The sequence below is a fragment of the Lepidochelys kempii genome, chromosome 15 (assembly GCF_965140265.1).
Source record: "Lepidochelys kempii isolate rLepKem1 chromosome 15, rLepKem1.hap2, whole genome shotgun sequence".
Lineage (NCBI taxonomy): Eukaryota > Metazoa > Chordata > Testudines > Cheloniidae > Lepidochelys > Lepidochelys kempii.
Genome location: NC_133270.1, coordinates 10,780,636 through 10,797,644, shown reverse-complemented (window position 1 = coordinate 10,797,644; position 17,009 = coordinate 10,780,636). Strand labels below are relative to the sequence as shown.

The window sequence follows — 17,009 nt, the reverse complement described above, 5'->3', positions numbered from 1 at the left end:
GAGAAAGTCACATGAGTACTAGAGACAGATTCTAGCAATACTTAGCGTATTACAGTTAATTTAGCAGATTTACACTGGCATATTTTAATTCACGAATTTGGCATCTTATAATATAGACAGCAGAGATAACTTGAGAAAAGTTGCAGCATGTGTGAAACTTTCCTGGGACAGAAGGGTGACAGAAAGCTGGTGTTGCAAGTTGGGTGATGGACTAATTAGCTTAATGATGCCTTGAAACCAGTCTGGTTCACCCCATGCTGGAAAGCAGGTGGCCGGCAAGTGAGCAAGGGTCACAGTTTCACTTCTTACCTTCTCAGAGCTAAGATCACGTGTAACTTTGACCTGTTAACCTTTTACCCCCAAATGGGAATATTGCAATTATGTATTCCTTATGCTGTCTGATTTTAAACCAAACTTTACACCACTTTATAATCTGTACATTATTCCCTGATAACCAGAAACTTCTATGCTTAAATTCTGTTTGCTTTTTTAAAAAAAAACATCATTGTAATAAATTTTTAAAGTCTTTTGGCCTATTAAAAGCTATGATCAAATGTCTTGATGTGTTTGGTCTTTTAGCCCCAAGATGAAAACCTTGTTTGTGTCTTTTGGGCCACGAAGCACAAACATTATCTCCTAGCTTCTGAGGTTCAACTGAAGCATGATTATTACTAATTGAAAACTTTTCCAAATATCCTGCCTTGAGAGGTGGAAATACAGCTGTCATTAGCAATTTTTAGTAGCTTCTTTGGAGGCTGACTTCTTGCCTGACTGAAAAAACAGATAAGGTGAAGGTTCTTAGGTAGGTTCCTTTTTAGTTGTGTCTCCTTTTCTCTGGGCTTTCTGAATTTCTCACTGGGGTTCTCTGTGATGTTTTTGGTTTAGTGGGGTTAGAATAAACACTGAACTTCCTCTCAAAGCTGTAGTGAGTCAGTCTGTGTTCCTGAGGAGCTCTGCTGCCTTCTTTTTCTGGTGCTTTGTGTGCTCTGGGGGTGATTATTCTCCAGAGCCAGGAAGTGCAGATTTCATGAATTCCTAAAGTGAATCCAGTGCTCACTCACTTCAAAGAGCATGACTGACCCCAGAAGATGTATGGGCAGCCATATAATATTCCCTTCTTTCTAACAAGAGGGGGACTGAGGAATGGGAGGTGAATCAGCGAACATGGCCAAAGCAGAGGCTCCAGTGTGACGTTGCACTCTATATGATTTTATGTAAATATGCTAATGAGTGTGAATATAATGTAACTGGAATATGCTTCATGCAAAAGGTCTCTTGTAAGGTATCATTACAGAGCTTATAATCTACTGAGTGTGGTCATCCAATTTGTATAAATGTATCATTCTTGTATCTGAAACTAGAAATATGAAATATAACTCTGAGGGCCTATTGTAATTATGCAAAGAGTGGACCATTAATTGTGGCTTGGAATCTTAATGGCTCCCATTAACCAGGACAATTGGTTGTCAATGGCTCTGTTTACTTATAAGTCCTCCTGTATACCTGCGTGCTGGCAAGTGGGTGATCATGTCACCGGAACTGGAATCCATCTTTAACCTGGTGCTTTTCCATTTAGAAAGAGGGGTGGAAACCCAGAGAGGGACAAAGGATTCCCACCTTGTGCAAAAGATATATAAGGGGGTGGAACAGAACAAAGGGGGATGCAGTCATGAGAAATCCCTTAGCTACCACCTGAGCTGGAACAAGGACTGTGCCAGGGGAAAGGATTGGGCCCAGACTAGAAAGGAGTCTAGTCTGTGAAAGAAGCTTATTGGAACATCTCTGAGGGTGAGGTTTCATCTGTAATCTGTTTCTTACTGTATTAGTCTTAGACTTGGTTGTTTTTGTTTTATTTTGCTTGGTAATTTACTTTGTTCTGTCTGTTATTACTTGGAACCACTTAAATCCTACTTTTTATATTTAATAAAATCACTTTTTGCTTATTAATTAACCCAGAGCAAGTAATTAATACCTGGGGGAGCAAACAGCTGTGCACATCTCTCTAGCAGTGTTATTGGGGGCAAACAATTTATGAGTTTACCCTGTATAAACTTTATACTGAGTAAAATGGATTTATTTGGGGTTTGGATCCCATTGGGAACTGAGTATCTGGGTGCTGGAGACAGGAGCACTTCTTAAGCTGTTTTCAGTTAAGCCTGCAGCTTTTGCAGGACGTGGTTCAGACCTGGATCTGTGTTTGCAGCAGGCTAACATGTCTGGCTCAAGAAGACAGGGTACTGAAGTCCCAAGCTGGCAGGGAAAACTGTCTTAGAGGTAGTCTCAGCACATCAGGTGGCAGACCAAGGGGGTCTCTGTGACCCAACCCGTCACACCTGGCTACCTGAGTTGTGAAAGCCAAAAGTAAAACTGGGTTCAAAAAATCATTAGCTAAGTTCCTGGAGTAGAGGTCCATCATTGGCTATTACCATGCTGCAGTGTCCCTAACCCTCTGATTGCCAGAAGCTGGGACTGGATGACAGGGGATGGATCATTCAATAAATTGTCCTGTTCTGTTCATTCCCTCTGAAGCATCCAGCACTGGTGTCTGTGGGAAGACAGGATACCGAGCTAGATGGACCATAGGTGCTGGAACTATGGGTGCTGCCACGCCCCATGGCTTGAAGTAGTTCCCATCATATACAGGGTTTACAGTTTGGTTCAATGGCTTTCAGCACCCCCACAACACAAATTGTTCCAGCACTGTTAAGATGGACCATTCTTCTGACCCAGTATGACCATTCTTATGAGCTATTCCCTTTTGCTGACAGCAAGTAGATGGTGGTAGCAGTCACTGGGACAAGCCAGAAGTAGCCAGGTCTGAGCCAAAGTGCCGTGTGGTTCTCTGTCCCCTCACCCCTGCTTAGGGAAACTGTTTCTGGATGCCTCAGTTGCATGGGAGTTGTGCTCCCCTCCAGCCTGCTGTGCCCTTCCTCTCAGTCTCTCCCCAAGTAGCCAGTGGAGCTGCAAGGAGCTTTGGGCTGCCTTCCTGTCCTCCAAACTGTCTGGAAGAGTCTAATAGGGTGTTTATTGGCATTGGTCCTGTAAGAGAGCAGGACAGTTGCTGTGGTGCTGATGCTATGGGCAGGGGAGGAGAAATGTATGAGATTCCCCCTGAAGATGCCTGAGCTCTGGGAGAAGCTGCTGTGGAATTTTTGGGAGACAGGAAGGGGACAGGAGGCTGGGGTTGCCAAGAGGGTGACAGGCTAATTAGTATAAACAGGCCCATGATGCCCTGTCACCAGACTGGGGAAAAAGACTGACATGGGGCAGCCTTGTGGGGGGTTTTTCAGGGGGTAAGATCCGGCAGCAAGAGAGGCTCCCAAATGGCATAGCTGCGCCATCCAGTGCGAGCTAAGCAAGCGGATCTCTCCATGCTCTAAAGCAGGTGGCCGGCGAGTGAGCAAGGGTCACATGACCTACAGTTTCAGGTTTGTACAGTGGCAGTATTGTAGTCTCTGAGATTCAGCTGAGGCATGGTTATTACTAATGGAAACCTTTTTGTAATATCCCACCTTGAGAGCTTGATTTACAGCTGTCATGGGTGATTTTTGGTGGTTATTGTAAAAGCTGACTTCTTGCCTGAGTAAAAAACCAGATGAGATGAAGGTTCTTGGGGAGGTTCCCTCTTTATTTTATCTTCTTTTCTCTGGGCTTTCTAAATTTCTTATTGGGGTTCTATGTGGTGTTTCTGGTTTGTTGGGGCAGGAATAAACATTGGTCTTGTCTTAAAGCTGTGGTGGTTTAGTCTGTGTTACTGAGGAGCTTGTTTTCCTTTTCTGGTGCTTTTTCTAATGAAAGAGTGAAAGTTGTCTGAGACAGATCAAACTGTAAATGATCCAGTATGATGTTAATTTGATAATTTACATTAGGGTCTTTTTTTTTTTAATAGTCCTAAACTCTTTTCCTTGCCTCGGCACTTATCAATACAATTAGCTAATTAGCATACAATATCCCAGAATGCTTCAGTATCTCTTCTTGTCTTTAAATTGGTAATAAAATTAGGGAAAGTCAAAGTCTGTGTAAATATCTTATTGCTTAATTATAACAGAGGTAGGTTTACATTGATCTGATGGAGGAAAGATTTCAGGGCATTCTGAGTTCTTGTGAAAACTCCCTTTAACCTGAAGATTGATCAGATTTTAGTGGTTTGTAAGATTGGCGAGTTTTCTTTAGCTTTGCGCTGTGGCAGTGTCATAGCCAATGAGGATAATCTGAGGTGTGATTATTGTTAGTTGAAAACTTTTACTAATACCCCACCATGTTAATTTGAAATATAGTTAACACTGGTAATTTTTGGCAATCTTATGTGAGACTGTTATGGTTGTTGTAAAATCATATTTTAATTGTGAGTGTCCATTATTGATGAACATATAAATAGGTTTTTGGAGTACATGTGATTTTTGAGTGGACCTAGTTGTGGGTGAATCTACTGTTCATTGTTTTGACTGTCAGGTGTTTTTTCTCTTGTTTTTTTTCTACTGTTCATATTACCTGTTAGTAGTGAGTGCTGCTGAATAACTGCATGTATGGAATGTTCTGTTTATTTAATCCATAAATGTCTCTTGATAATTTAGTTTTTGGCCCCCTTTCACAGGTACACCGGGCTTAAAGGAGCCCTTTAACGAGTGGGCCTAAGGGATAGCTTCCCAGTGCACTACCCACTGGGCATTGTGGCAGGGGCAGTGAACTCTGGGTGTGAATGTCTCCAGGCTGGGTGACCCTGAGTATTAGCAGATATTACTCGGAGTACTTGGGTCTACTGTCGTGCAGTGGGGATTAGTGTTTCATAACAGTGGCGCAGAGCTACAACTCCGTAGTAATGTCCCTGAGCGCTTGGTTGGTGCATGGGGCTCTCCACCCTTTACACCCCCTGCACGTACTCAGAGAAAGGCACCAGCCAAATCCCCCCTAGCTCCCAGCCTTGTATCTCAGGAATATACCATCCTGCAATGCTCAAGACCCTTTCTTGAGCAATGCAAGTTTATCAATTGCTTCTCCACTTTGTCAATGGAAAGTAGATATACACCAGCCTTTGTAACCTGACAGATTTACCAAGCACTTCAGTCAAATTCACCTGTAAGGATAAACATTAAAATACATTTATTGATTACACAAGATAGATGTTAAGTGATTATAAGTGATAGGCAAAAATCAGAGTAGTTACCAAAGGAAAATAAAAGATAAGCACACAGTCTAAATTCTCAGCCTTATTAGACTAGGCAATATCTGGACTAAGCAGTTTTTCTTATCCCACTGCATATTGCAGGTTGGGTACAGTCTTTCATATGCAGGCTCTCCCTGTTAGCCTGGGGACTACTCTCCTCAGCTCCAGCATTCTCATTGCCTTCAGCGTAGGTGGGAGAAGAGACAGGACAAACCAAGTGGCCTCTGTCCCCTATTTTATATCCACAGTCCATGCGCTTGGAGAACACAAGTCCAGACATATCTGGTGGGCATTGCTGAGTCACCAGGCACGGTTGAGCAATTCTCCTGGGGTGGACTTTTGCATGTGAGTCCTTGCATTGTAACTCCTTGCTGGACAATGGCTGTTGATGGTTGTTCTTCACCTGCCCAGGTGTTAGTTACCTCCCTTGTCCTGGTCTCTGGGGATCTAAAAACTGAGCAATTCCCCAATTCACAACATATTTTAGTGACAACCATACAACATAACCTCATAACTTCATATGCACTAATGCAGGGGTTCTCAACCTTCATTGCACCATGACCCCCTTCTGACAACAAAAATTATTACTACACAACCCCAGGAGGGGGGAAGAACCAAAGTCAAAGCCTGAGCCCCGTTACCCTGGGAAGAGGGGCAAAGCCGAAGTGCAAGGGCTTCAGCCCCAAGTGGGGGCCTGTAACCTGCATCCTGCCATCCAGGGCTGAAGCCCTTAGGCTTTGGCTTCAGCCCCAGGCAGTGGGGTCTCAAGGTGTGGCTTTGGCCCCAGCAAATCTAACATCAACCTTGGTGACCCCATTAAAACAGGTTTGTGACCCACTTTGGGGTCCCAATCCACAGTTTGAGAACCACTGAACTAATTATATATATATTTAGATAGAACAATGGCTTTAAGCAGATCATAGCCTTTCACACAATACCTTATGTGGCATGCTTTATATGAAATACCAATTACATATAAATGATGAATATGGGGTTTACAGGGCGCTCCCTCGAGGAATAGAGTGTCAAGCCAGGGTTGAGCAAAAGTGCTATGTGGTTCTTCCCCCTCCCCCCACGGATAGGCAAGCTGCTCCCAGAGGTCTGAGGTGCATGGAAGTTCTGCTCCCCTCTGGCGTACCATGGCCTCTCTTCTCAGCCTCTCCACAAGTGGTCACTGGCCTTACTGAGGCTGGAAGGAGCTTTGGGCTGCGTTCCTGTTCTCCAAGCTGTCTGGAAGAGTCTAATGGGGTGTTTCTTGGCATTGGTCCGGTAAGAGAGCAGGACAGTTGCTGTGGTGCTGATGATATGGGCAGAGGAGGAGAAATAGGTAAGATCTCCTCCTGAGGATGCCTGAGTCCTGGGAGAGGCTGCCACACGTGGAACTTTTGGGAGACAGGAAGGGGACAAGAGGGTGCAAAGAGGGTGACTGGCTAATTAGCATAATCAGGCCCATGATGCCCTGCGACCAGATTGGGGGAAAAGGCTGACATGAGGTGGACTTGTGAGGTTTTTTCCCGCAGGATTAGGTCCTGCAGCAAGAGAGGCTCATGGTGGAATAGCTGCTGGCAGCTTCATCCAGCGTGAGCTAGGCAGGCAGTTAGTTCACCCCATGCTGTAAAACAGGTGGCTATTGAGTGGGCAAGGGTCACCTAGTCTCTATGGTTAGTTTTGTGTAGTGGTAGTATCATAGTCTTTGAGGTTGAACTGAGCCATGATTATTGCTAATTGAAAACTTTTATCAATGCCCTGCCTTAATAGCTTGAAATATAGCTGTTATTGGCAATTTTTGGCAGTCTCTGTAGTGGCTGAGTTTTTATGTGAGTAAAAGATAGGTAAGGTGCAGAAGGGTCTCTGAGAGGCTAGGTTTTTTTCTTAGTTTTCTTTTCTTTTTCTCTGGGGTTCCTGAGTTTTTCACCAGGTTTCTGTGGGGGTATTTCTGATATATTAGAGTGGTAATACATACTGATCTTGTCTTCAAGCTGTGGTGGTTCAGTCTGTGTTCCTGAGAAGCTCTGGTATTTTCCTTTTCTGGGGGTTTGGGGTGGGGGGCTTGTTCTCCAGAGCTGGGAAGCACAGACTCCCTGAATTCTTAAAGTGAGTCCTGTGCTTGCTTGCTTTAAAAAGCATGACTGGACCCTGAAGGTGAAAGGGCAGCCATATAAATTGCCCCTCCACAAGGCAGACAAGATCATCCAGCAACTGGTGAAGAAGTGGCTGTTCCTTCCCTAGAGAGCCAGCAATGAGCTGGTCTATATCACCCACAGGCATGGCAGCGCCAACGTTCCCTGCATGGGCGACTTGTGCGACGTTGTGGGGGATCATCCATGCCTTCCGCCTGCTGATGTGTCCTGACACCACGGTAAGGAACATCACAGCAAACACCCTGCGTGATGTGATTAAGTAGTGGATCGGCAGAGCCCCCTCCAACCAAGATATCGCCACCTTCCTGAGCGGCTCCCTGGATGGCGAATTCGGATGGGACGGGCACGACATCGCTTCACTATGGTCCCACACTCGCAAGGCAATGCGTCGCCTGGGGAAGCGCATTGGCTGCCACTGGGTGTGGTGTGAGAAGCACCAGGAGCTGGGAGTCCTGGTGCTGCAGATCAGGTCCGACAACAACACCATTGTCGCCCCGAGCACCAGGGGCCTGCTGGAGAGGACTCTGAAGGCCGCCATCCACTTGCTGTATGTGGAAACCCTGAAGCGTAAACAGACCAGGGTAAAGCCTTTGAACTGACCAGCAAGTGGGATGCCACCATCCACTTCCTCACCAGGGGTGACTTCACCCGTTTTGCTGACTGGCAGTTCATCCACCATGCCTGGCTCAACTGCGTCCCGCTCAATGGAGCCGTCCACCACGGGAACTGAGACAAGCATTGCAGGAAGTGCAGCTACTCCAACGAGACCCTGCCCCACGTCCTGTGCAGCTGCAGGCCCCACTCCAGAGCCTGGCAGCTGCGCCACAACGCCATCCAGAACTGCCTGGTGAAAGCCATTGCACCGCCCCAGGGGAGATCACCATGAACTGCACCATCCCCGGTACCAACAGCCCGCTGTGACCTGACATCATCGTCACCGACAAGGCCCAGAAAAAGATCATCCTCGTCAATGTCACGGTCTCCTTTGAGAGCAGGATCCTGGCCTTTTGCGAAGCCTGAGCTCGTAAGCTGGAAAAGTATGCTCCCCTGGCCAACACCCTGAGAGCGAAGGGCTATGAGGTGCAGGTGGACGCCCTGATCGTCGGAGCCCTGGGCGCTTGGGACCCCTGCAACAAGCGTGTGCTGTGGACCTGCGGGATCGGTTGATGCTATGCACGGCTCATGCGGCACCTCATGGTCTTAGACACCATCTGATGGTCCAGGGACATCTACACCGAACACATCACTGGCCACTGACAGTACCAGGAGGCGTAAGCCAGAGCAACAGCATGCATTGACTACAAGAAAGGAACTGAGAGACTTTGTCCATTGGACCATATGAACTGGAACCATAAACTCACTGAATGTTAAATCTCACCAAATGAGGGTCAATCCATCCTCATCATCGTAACCACTCATTATACTCCACACCTGAACATAGCCATTATATGAACAACATACCCTCATATGTCAATGTCTGTACTTTGACCTGTCAACCTTTTACCCCCAGATTATATATTCCTTACGCCATCCGATCTTAAACTGAACTTCGCATCCCTTGATAATCTGTATGTTATTCCCTGATAACCAGAAACTTCTACGCTTAAACTCTGTACCGTTCACTTTTTTTTTTTAAACATCACCTTCATAAAAAAAAAATTTCCCTTCTTTCCAGTGAGAGCAAGACAGAGGAATGGGAGGTAAATCAGGCCACATGGCTAAAGCAGAAGCCCCGGCAACCATAGCTGTGAAGACCAAAAGTTAACTGAGTTCAAAAAAGAATTAGCTAAGTTTTTGGAGGAGAAGTCCATCAATGGCTATTAGCTCAGATGGTCAAGGATGCACCCCATGCTGCGGGGTTTAGGCTTGGTGCTACTCATGATGTCTGGATTTAGGTGGCTCTGTGAACACACACTAGTAGATAATTTAGGATGGTTTATCAATGGAAACTGAGGTACCTTGGGAATTTAAATGCTTATAGGATTTGGCAGCAGCTGAGCATGGGGGCAGAGGAGCTAAATAGTTTACCTAGGTGCTTAAAGTAGAAGTCAGAAGCCTAAGTCCCTTTGTGGATCTAGCCCTAAATGTATCTTTAGGCACCTAAATACCTTTAATAATCAGGCTCCCATGTCGATCCCCTATTTTTCATCCAGAGCATTAAATTTGTGTCCAATGCCTGGGAAATTAACCTGTAAATCACTTCCAAATTAAGAGTTATAAATGTTTCAGCTAATAAATAAAATTATTTCTTGTTTCCAATGAACATTATCAAGATTAATTAATCAGTCAAATTCTATTCAAATTTTATCTTTTGAAAGGGGGGGGGGTTTGAAAATAGAATTTGACCCAGTAGTCACTAAACTTTAAATATTAAAGGCCATATATATGTTACGTAATAGTAATAAGTAATATTGTTGCTTTTATTACAGTACTATTAATATCAAAATACAGTCTCTTCTCGCTGTGTTACATGTCTGTGTTGTGCGATATAGTTGTTGCAGATGGTGCATATGAAACAAATGTGAACAAATTTGTAGCCAGCAATTTCTGTTTTCTTCTGCTTCCACAACGTTTAAATGTTGAAGTTGGTACAATAACAAACCATATTGTTTGCATCTAAATGGGGCTATTCCCCAATAGAAGATTAACAATAAAAAAATAAAGTGTATGAGAAAGATCGAGCAGCTGCATTGTAGCAAATTAAATGTTACACATTTACAGAGGTTGGATACAATTGGTTACTGCTAACAGAGGTTTCTTATGGCCTTTTGCAGTTTCCTGAGCCAATTATCATAAGATCCCTGGATCTTTTGTTATAAAGGTAATAACATTTAGAAAATTTGAAAAGTCTCTATAAAGGTTTCCGTACATCATTCTACCTGAATATAAGCAAGTTTTTCCTTCCTTCCCTGGCTATGTTAGAAACTCACTCTGTCCACTTTCTGAGCGTGGTAAAGTGAAAGACTTTAAAAGGTTATTTTTGTGTAGTGGTGCTATAGCCTGAGAGGTTAGGGGAAGGTGTGATTATTGTTATTTGGAAACTTTTTCTGTGTTGATTTGAAATATAGTTTGTACTAGTAATTTTGGAAGGTCTTTTTGAGAGAGTGGGTGCAGTTTCGTGGTAGTTCTAGAACTGAAGCAACGTATTTTCTTTTAAAGTGAATGACTCTGAAGACTGAATTGTAAGAAAGTATCTGAAGATTTGCATTAGAATGTTTATTAATATGTGAAGGTGTTAGTCTGGGTAATGAAGCTTGTTTCTGTTCTAACTGGTGGTTTATTAAATGTAGGAAGTATTTAATAGGGCTTCATATGACTCACCCTGTAGTTTCTCTAGTGATGTTTTAATAAGTTGTTTGCCAGCTGAGTCAGTCCTGGGTTAATGATACCCTAATAGATATCTGTTAATGTCTTCCCAACTCTTCATTCTTAAAGAGATTTGGTACCTCGGTACCATATTCCTTTCCGTGAATAGGCTGCGATGGGGAGTTGGAATGAGGAGATATTTAGTGCAATTTTCCTTGTGCTCATCTCACTATTTCTATGCAGGTGGGAGTGGGAGTTAACTCTATGGTCATGTCTACACTTACCTCTGGAGCGATCAAGCCAGCGGGGGTTGATTTATCGTGTATAGTGAAGACGTGATAAATCAACCGCCGAGTACTCTCCCATGGACTCCGGTACTCCACTGGAGCGAGAAGCACAGGTGGAGTCGACGGGAGAGTGGCAGCAGTCTACCGACCGCAAAGAAGGCACCGCGGTAAGTAGCTCTAAGTACATCAACTTCAGCTACGCTATTTTATTAGCTGAAGTTGTGTAACTTAGACTGACTTAGCTTGCCCTGCCCCCCATAGTGTAGACCAGGCCTAAGTTTCCTGGTTTGAGAGGTGGGAGTGGAGGAAATGGGAGTTAATGATATATTTTCTGAGAGAGGGAAGTGGAAATCATTTGTAGTTTTGTTGTAAAAGGGAGGCTGTGACTTCCCATGATTTTAATTTTTCCTGGCAAGAAGAATTTAACCCTGGTTATCAAAAGTGATGAAAATAGAAGTGCTTGAGGTGGTTTCCATTATGTACAGGGTTTACAGTTTTGTTCAATGTCTCTCAGCACCCCTACTATAAAAATTGTTCCAGCAGCCTTGCTGGTTATTGATGTTTGCTAGGTGGAAAAAGTAACCAAGAATATAAATATGGGGAAAATTAACTAAATTATCATGTCCAGTTGAGCCAGACGCTTTGCTATTGCTAATAAAGTTTGCAAATTGTCTTTTTTTTTTTTGTTAATCGATTGAGAATCTGAACCGAGATATGCATGTGTTTTAAGCAGTTCATGAAGCAACTTTAAGGCATTTTTCATTTAAGAGTGGTATCTTCAAGACTTCCTTAGAGACTAAATGAACATTTCTCCCAATAACAAATGGGCTGTAAGCTGAATGAGGAAAAGATTTTCTAATGAAAGAGTGAAAATTGTATGAGATAGATCAAACTGTAAATGATCCAGTATACCATTAATTTGATAATTTACATTGGGGTCTTTTTCTAATACAATAGTCTAAGCTTTTTTCCTTGGCATTTTATAGGGTCAATACAATTAGCTAATTAGCATACTTCAGTATCTCTTCTTGTCTGTAAATTGGTAATAAAATTAGGGAAAGTCAAAGTCTGTGTAAATATCTTATTGCTTAATTACAACAGAGGTAGGTTTACATTGACCTGAAGGAGGAAAGTTTTCAGGGCATTTTGAGGTCTAGTGAAAACTCCCTTTAACCTGAAGAGTGATCAGATTTTAGTGGCATGTAAGATTGGTGAGTTTTCTTTAGCTTTGTGCAATGGCAGTATCATTGCTAATGAGGATAATCTGAGGTGTGATTATTGCTAGTTGAAAACTTTTCCCAATATCCTGCCATGTTGATTTGAAATATAGTCGGCATTGGCAATTTTTGATAGTCTCATGTGAGACTGATATGGTTGTTGTAAAATCAGATTTTAATTGTGGCTGTTCATTATTGATTAGCATACTAATAGGTTTTAAAGAGTATGTGTGGACTTGGCTGCAGGGTGATACTACTGTTCATTGTTTTAATTGACAGGTTTGTTTTTTTTCACTTATTTTTTTCTACTGTTCCTATTGGGGTAAATCATTACCTGTTACTAGTGAGTGCTGCTGAATAGCTCGGTGTAGGGAATGGTCTGTTTGTTTAACCACTAAATGTCTCTTGATAATTCAGCTTTTGGCCCCTTTAGCAGGTACACTGGGCTCCTAAAGAGCCCTGTATTAAGTGGGCTTAAGGTATGGCTTCCTAGTGCATTGTGGCGGGGGGAGTGAAGATAAGCACACAGTCTAAATTCTCAACCTTATTAGACTAGGCAATATCTGGACTAAGCAGTTTTTCTCATCCCACTGGATATTGCAGGTTGGGGATAGTCTTTCATACACAGGCTCTCCCTGTTACCCTGGGGACCAGTCTCCTCATCTCCAGTATTCTTGTTGCCTTAAGCATAGGTGGAAGAAGAGGCAGGACAACCCATGTGGCTTATGTCCCCTATTTTATATCCTCAGTCCATGTGCTTGGAGAACACAAGTCCAGGCATATCTGGTGGGCATTGCTGAGTCACCAGGCAAGGTTGAACAATTCCCCTGGGCTGGCCTTGTGCAAGTAAGCCCTTGCGTTGTAACTCCCTTGCTGAGCAATGGCTGTTGATGGTTATTCGACATTGGCCCGGGTGTTGGTTACCTCCTTTGTCCTGGTCTCTGGGGATCTAATATCTGAGCGATTCCCCAACTCACAACATATTTTAGTGACAACCATACAACACAACCTCATAACTTCATATGCACTTGTCATAAATACAGAGGGAAGAATAACAACCTTTATGTATGCAGTAGCATAAAATCCCTCCTTGGCAGCTGTACTGAATTGCCTTACCTGTAAAGGGTTAAGCGGTTCAAATAACCTAGTTGGCACCTGACCAGAAGGACCAATGAGGAAAGAAGATACTTTCAAATCTGGGGGGAAGGATTTGTTTGTTGTTCTCTTTTGTTGTTCCCTCTCAGGACAGAGGGAGAAGCCAGGCAGGTACAACATCTCCTGAAAATATACCTAGATTCCATCTAAAACCCCAGAAATTGGAAGTAGGGCAAGGAAATGCCTTAGGTTATCATTTATTTTGGCTTGTGAATTTTTCTATGCTGCAGAGGTACTTTTATTCCTGTTTATCCTCTGTGTTTTATTGATTTTTATTACTCTGAAAAGTTACCTTCCATCCTGATTTGCAGATGTGATTATTTTATTTTTTTCTTTATAATAAAGTTCTTCTTTTAAGAACCTGATTGATTTCAGTATCCTGAAGACAAAGGGTCTCGTCTGTGCTCTCATTGCTAAGGCAATTAGTTAGTATATTATTCTCAAGTCTCCCCAGGAAAGGAGGTGAACGGGCTTGGGGGGATATTTTGCGGGGTTAGGGATTCCAAGTGACCCTTCCCTGAATTTTTGTGTAAATCACTTGGTGGTGGCAGCAATACCATCCAAGGACAAGGAAAGGAATTTGTGCCTTGGGAAAATTTTAACCTAAGCTGGTAGAAAATAAGTTTAGGGGGTCTTTCATGCGAGTCCCCACATCTGTATCCCAGAGTTCAGAGTGTGGCGGGGGAACCCTGACAGCACTAATGATATATATATTTATATAGAACCATGGCTTTCAGCAGATCATAGCCTTTCCCACAATACCTTATGTGGCATGCTTTATATGAAATACCACAATTATATATTAATGATGAATATGGGGTTCACAGGGTGGTATACAGTGTCAAATCAGGGTTGAGCAAAAGTGCTGTGTGGTTCTTCCCCCTCTCCCCATAAGACTGGAGGCCTGAGGTGCATGGAAGTTCTGCTCCCCTCTGGCGTACCATGGCCTCTCTTCTCAGCCTCTCCACAAGTGGTCACCGGCCTTACTGAGGCTGGAAGGAGCTTTGGGCTGTGTTCCTGTTCTCCAAGCTGTCTGGAAGAGTCTAATGGGGTGTTTCTTGGCATTGGTCCTGTAAGAGAGCAGGACAGTTGCTGCGTTGCTGATGATATGGGCAGGGGAGGAGAAATAGGTAAGATCTCCTCCTGAGGATGCCTGAGTCCTGGGAGAGGCTGCCACACGTGGAACTTTTGGGAGACAGGAAGGGGACAAGAGGCTAGGGCTGCAAAGAGGGTGATTGGCTAATTAGCATAATCAGGCCCATGATGCCCTGCGACCAGATTGGGGGAAAAGGCTCACATGAGGCGGACTTGTGGGGGTTTTTTCCGCAGGATTAGGTCCTGCAGCAAGAGAGGCTCATGGTGGAATAGCTGCTGGCAGCTTCATCCAGCGTGAGCTAGGCAGGCAGTTAATTCACCCCATGCTGTAAAACAGGTGGGTGTTGAGTGAGCAAGGGTCACAAGACCTCTATGTTTAGCTTTGTGCAGTGGTAGCATAGTCTGTGAAGTTCAATGGAGATATGATTATTGCTAATTGAAAACTTTCATCAGTGTTTTGCCATGACAGCTTGAAATATAGCTGTTAGCAATTTTTAGTAGTTTCTGTGGACGTTGATTTTTTGTCTCAGTGAAGACTAGATTAGGTGAAGAAGGTACTCTAGGGGTATGTCTACACTACGGAATAAGGTTGAATTTATAGAAGTCGTTTTTTTATAAATCGGTTTCATATATTCGAGTGTGTGTGTCCTCACAGAAAATGCTCTAAGTGCATTAAGTGCATTAACTCAGCGGAGTGCTTCCACAGTACCGAGGCTAGAGTCGACTTCCGGAGCGTTGCACTGTGGGTAGCTATCCCACAGTTCCCGCAGTCTCCGCTGCCCATTGGAATTCTGGGTTGAGATCCCAATGCCTGATGGGGCTAAAACATTGTCGCGGGTGGTTCTGGGTACATATCGTCAGGCCCCCGTTCCCTCCCTCCCTCCGTGAAAGCAAGGGCAGACAATCGTTTCGCGCCTTTTTTCCTGAGTTACCTGTGCAGACGCCATACTATGGCAAGCATGGAGCCCGCTCAGGTAACCGTCACCCTATGACTCCTGGGTGCTGGCAGACGCGGTACAGCATTGCTACACAGTAGCAGCAACCGCTTGCCTTGTGGCAGCAGACGGTACAGTACGACTGGTAGCCATCCTCGTCATGTCCGAGGTGCTCCTGGCCATGTCGGCTGGGAGCGCCTGGGCAGACATGGGCGCAGGGACTAAATTTGGAGTGACTTGACCAGGTCATTCTCTTTAGTCCTGCAGTCAGTCCTATTGAACCATCTTATGGTGAGCAGGCAGGCGATACGGATTGCTAGCAGTCGTATTGTACCATCTTCTGCCAGGCAGGCAAGAGATGAGGATTGCTAGCAGTCGTATTGTACCATCTTCTGCCAGGCAGGCAAGAGATGAGGATGGCTAGCAGTCGTACTGTACCATCTTCTGCCGAGCAGCCATGAGATGTGGATGGTATGCAGTCCTTCTGCACTGTCTGCTGCCGGCCAAAGATGTAAAAGATAGATGGAGTGGATCAAAACAAGAAATAGACCAAATTTGTTCTGTGTTCATTTGCTTCCCCTCCTCCCCTGTCTAGGGGACTCATTCTTCTAGGTCACACTGCAGTCACTCACAGAGAAGGTGCAGCGAGGTAAATCTAGCCATGTATCAATCAGAGGCCAGGCTAACCTTCTTGTTCCAATAAGAACGATAACTTAGGTGCACCATTTCCTATTGGAACCCTCCGTGAAGTCCTGCCTGAAATACTCCTTGATGTAAAGACACCCCCTTCGTTGATTTTAGCTCCCTGAAGCCAACCCTGTAAGCCGTGTCGTCAGTCGCCCCTCCCTCCGTCAGAGCAATGGCAGACAATCGTTCCGCGCCTTTTTTCTGTGCAGACGCCATACCAAGGCAAGCATGGAGGCCGCTCAGCTCACTTTGGCAATTAGGAGCACATTAAACACCACACGCATTATCCAGCAGTATATGCAGCACCGGAGCCTGGCAAAGCGATACCGGGCGAGGAGGCGACGTCAGCGCGGTCACGTGAGTGATCAGGACATGGACACAGATTTCTCTGAAAGCATGGGCCCTGCCAATGCATGCATCATGGTGCTAATGGGGCAGGTTCATGCGGTGGAACGCCGATTCTGGGCTCGGGAAACAAGCACAGACTGGTGGAACCGCATAGTGTTGCAGGTCTGGGACGATTCCCAGTGGCTGCGAAACTTTCGCATGCGTAAGGGCACTTTCATGGAACTTTGTGACTTGCTTTCCCCTGCCCTGAAGCGCATGAATACCAAGATGAGAGCAGCCCTCACAGTTGAGAAGCGAGTGGCGATAGCCCTGTGGAAGCTTGCAACACCAGACAGCTACCGGTCAGTTGGGAATCAATTTGGAGTGGGCAAATCTACTGTGGGGGCTGCTGTGATGCAAGTAGCCCACGCAATCAAAGATCTGCTGATATCAAGGGTAGTGACCCTGGGAAATGTGCAGGTCATAGTGGATGGCTTTGCTGCAATGGGATTCCCTAACTGTGGTGGAGCCATAGACGGAACCCATATCCCTATCTTGGCACCGGAGCACCAAGCCGCCGAGTACATAAACCGCAAGGGGTACTTTTCGATAGTGCTGCAAGCTCTGGTGGATCACAAGGGACGTTTCACCAACATCAACGTGGGATGGCCGGAAAAGGTACATGACGCTCGCAT

General features: G+C 44.7%; 6 non-coding genes across 6 annotated transcripts; all 6 read left to right on the top strand.

Annotated features, from left to right (window-relative positions):
• The first annotated feature begins 614 nt into the window (after positions 1 to 614).
• On the top strand, positions 615 to 755 carry LOC140899021 (U4 spliceosomal RNA). Its single transcript, XR_012155188.1, has one exon. It is a non-coding gene; the product is annotated as a U4 spliceosomal RNA (small nuclear RNA).
• A 2,671-nt stretch (positions 756 to 3,426) lies between these two features.
• On the top strand, positions 3,427 to 3,567 carry LOC140899020 (U4 spliceosomal RNA). The gene has a single exon (XR_012155187.1). It is a non-coding gene; the product is annotated as a U4 spliceosomal RNA (small nuclear RNA).
• A 604-nt stretch (positions 3,568 to 4,171) lies between these two features.
• Positions 4,172 to 4,312, top strand: LOC140899017 (U4 spliceosomal RNA). The gene has a single exon (XR_012155184.1). It is a non-coding gene; the product is annotated as a U4 spliceosomal RNA (small nuclear RNA).
• A 2,516-nt stretch (positions 4,313 to 6,828) lies between these two features.
• On the top strand, positions 6,829 to 6,969 carry LOC140899018 (U4 spliceosomal RNA). Its single transcript, XR_012155185.1, has one exon. It is a non-coding gene; the product is annotated as a U4 spliceosomal RNA (small nuclear RNA).
• A 5,153-nt stretch (positions 6,970 to 12,122) lies between these two features.
• LOC140899016 (U4 spliceosomal RNA) lies at positions 12,123 to 12,263 on the top strand. Its single transcript, XR_012155183.1, has one exon. It is a non-coding gene; the product is annotated as a U4 spliceosomal RNA (small nuclear RNA).
• A 2,480-nt stretch (positions 12,264 to 14,743) lies between these two features.
• Positions 14,744 to 14,878, top strand: LOC140899019 (U4 spliceosomal RNA). Its single transcript, XR_012155186.1, has one exon. It is a non-coding gene; the product is annotated as a U4 spliceosomal RNA (small nuclear RNA).
• Positions 14,879 to 17,009: the final 2,131 nt, after the last annotated feature.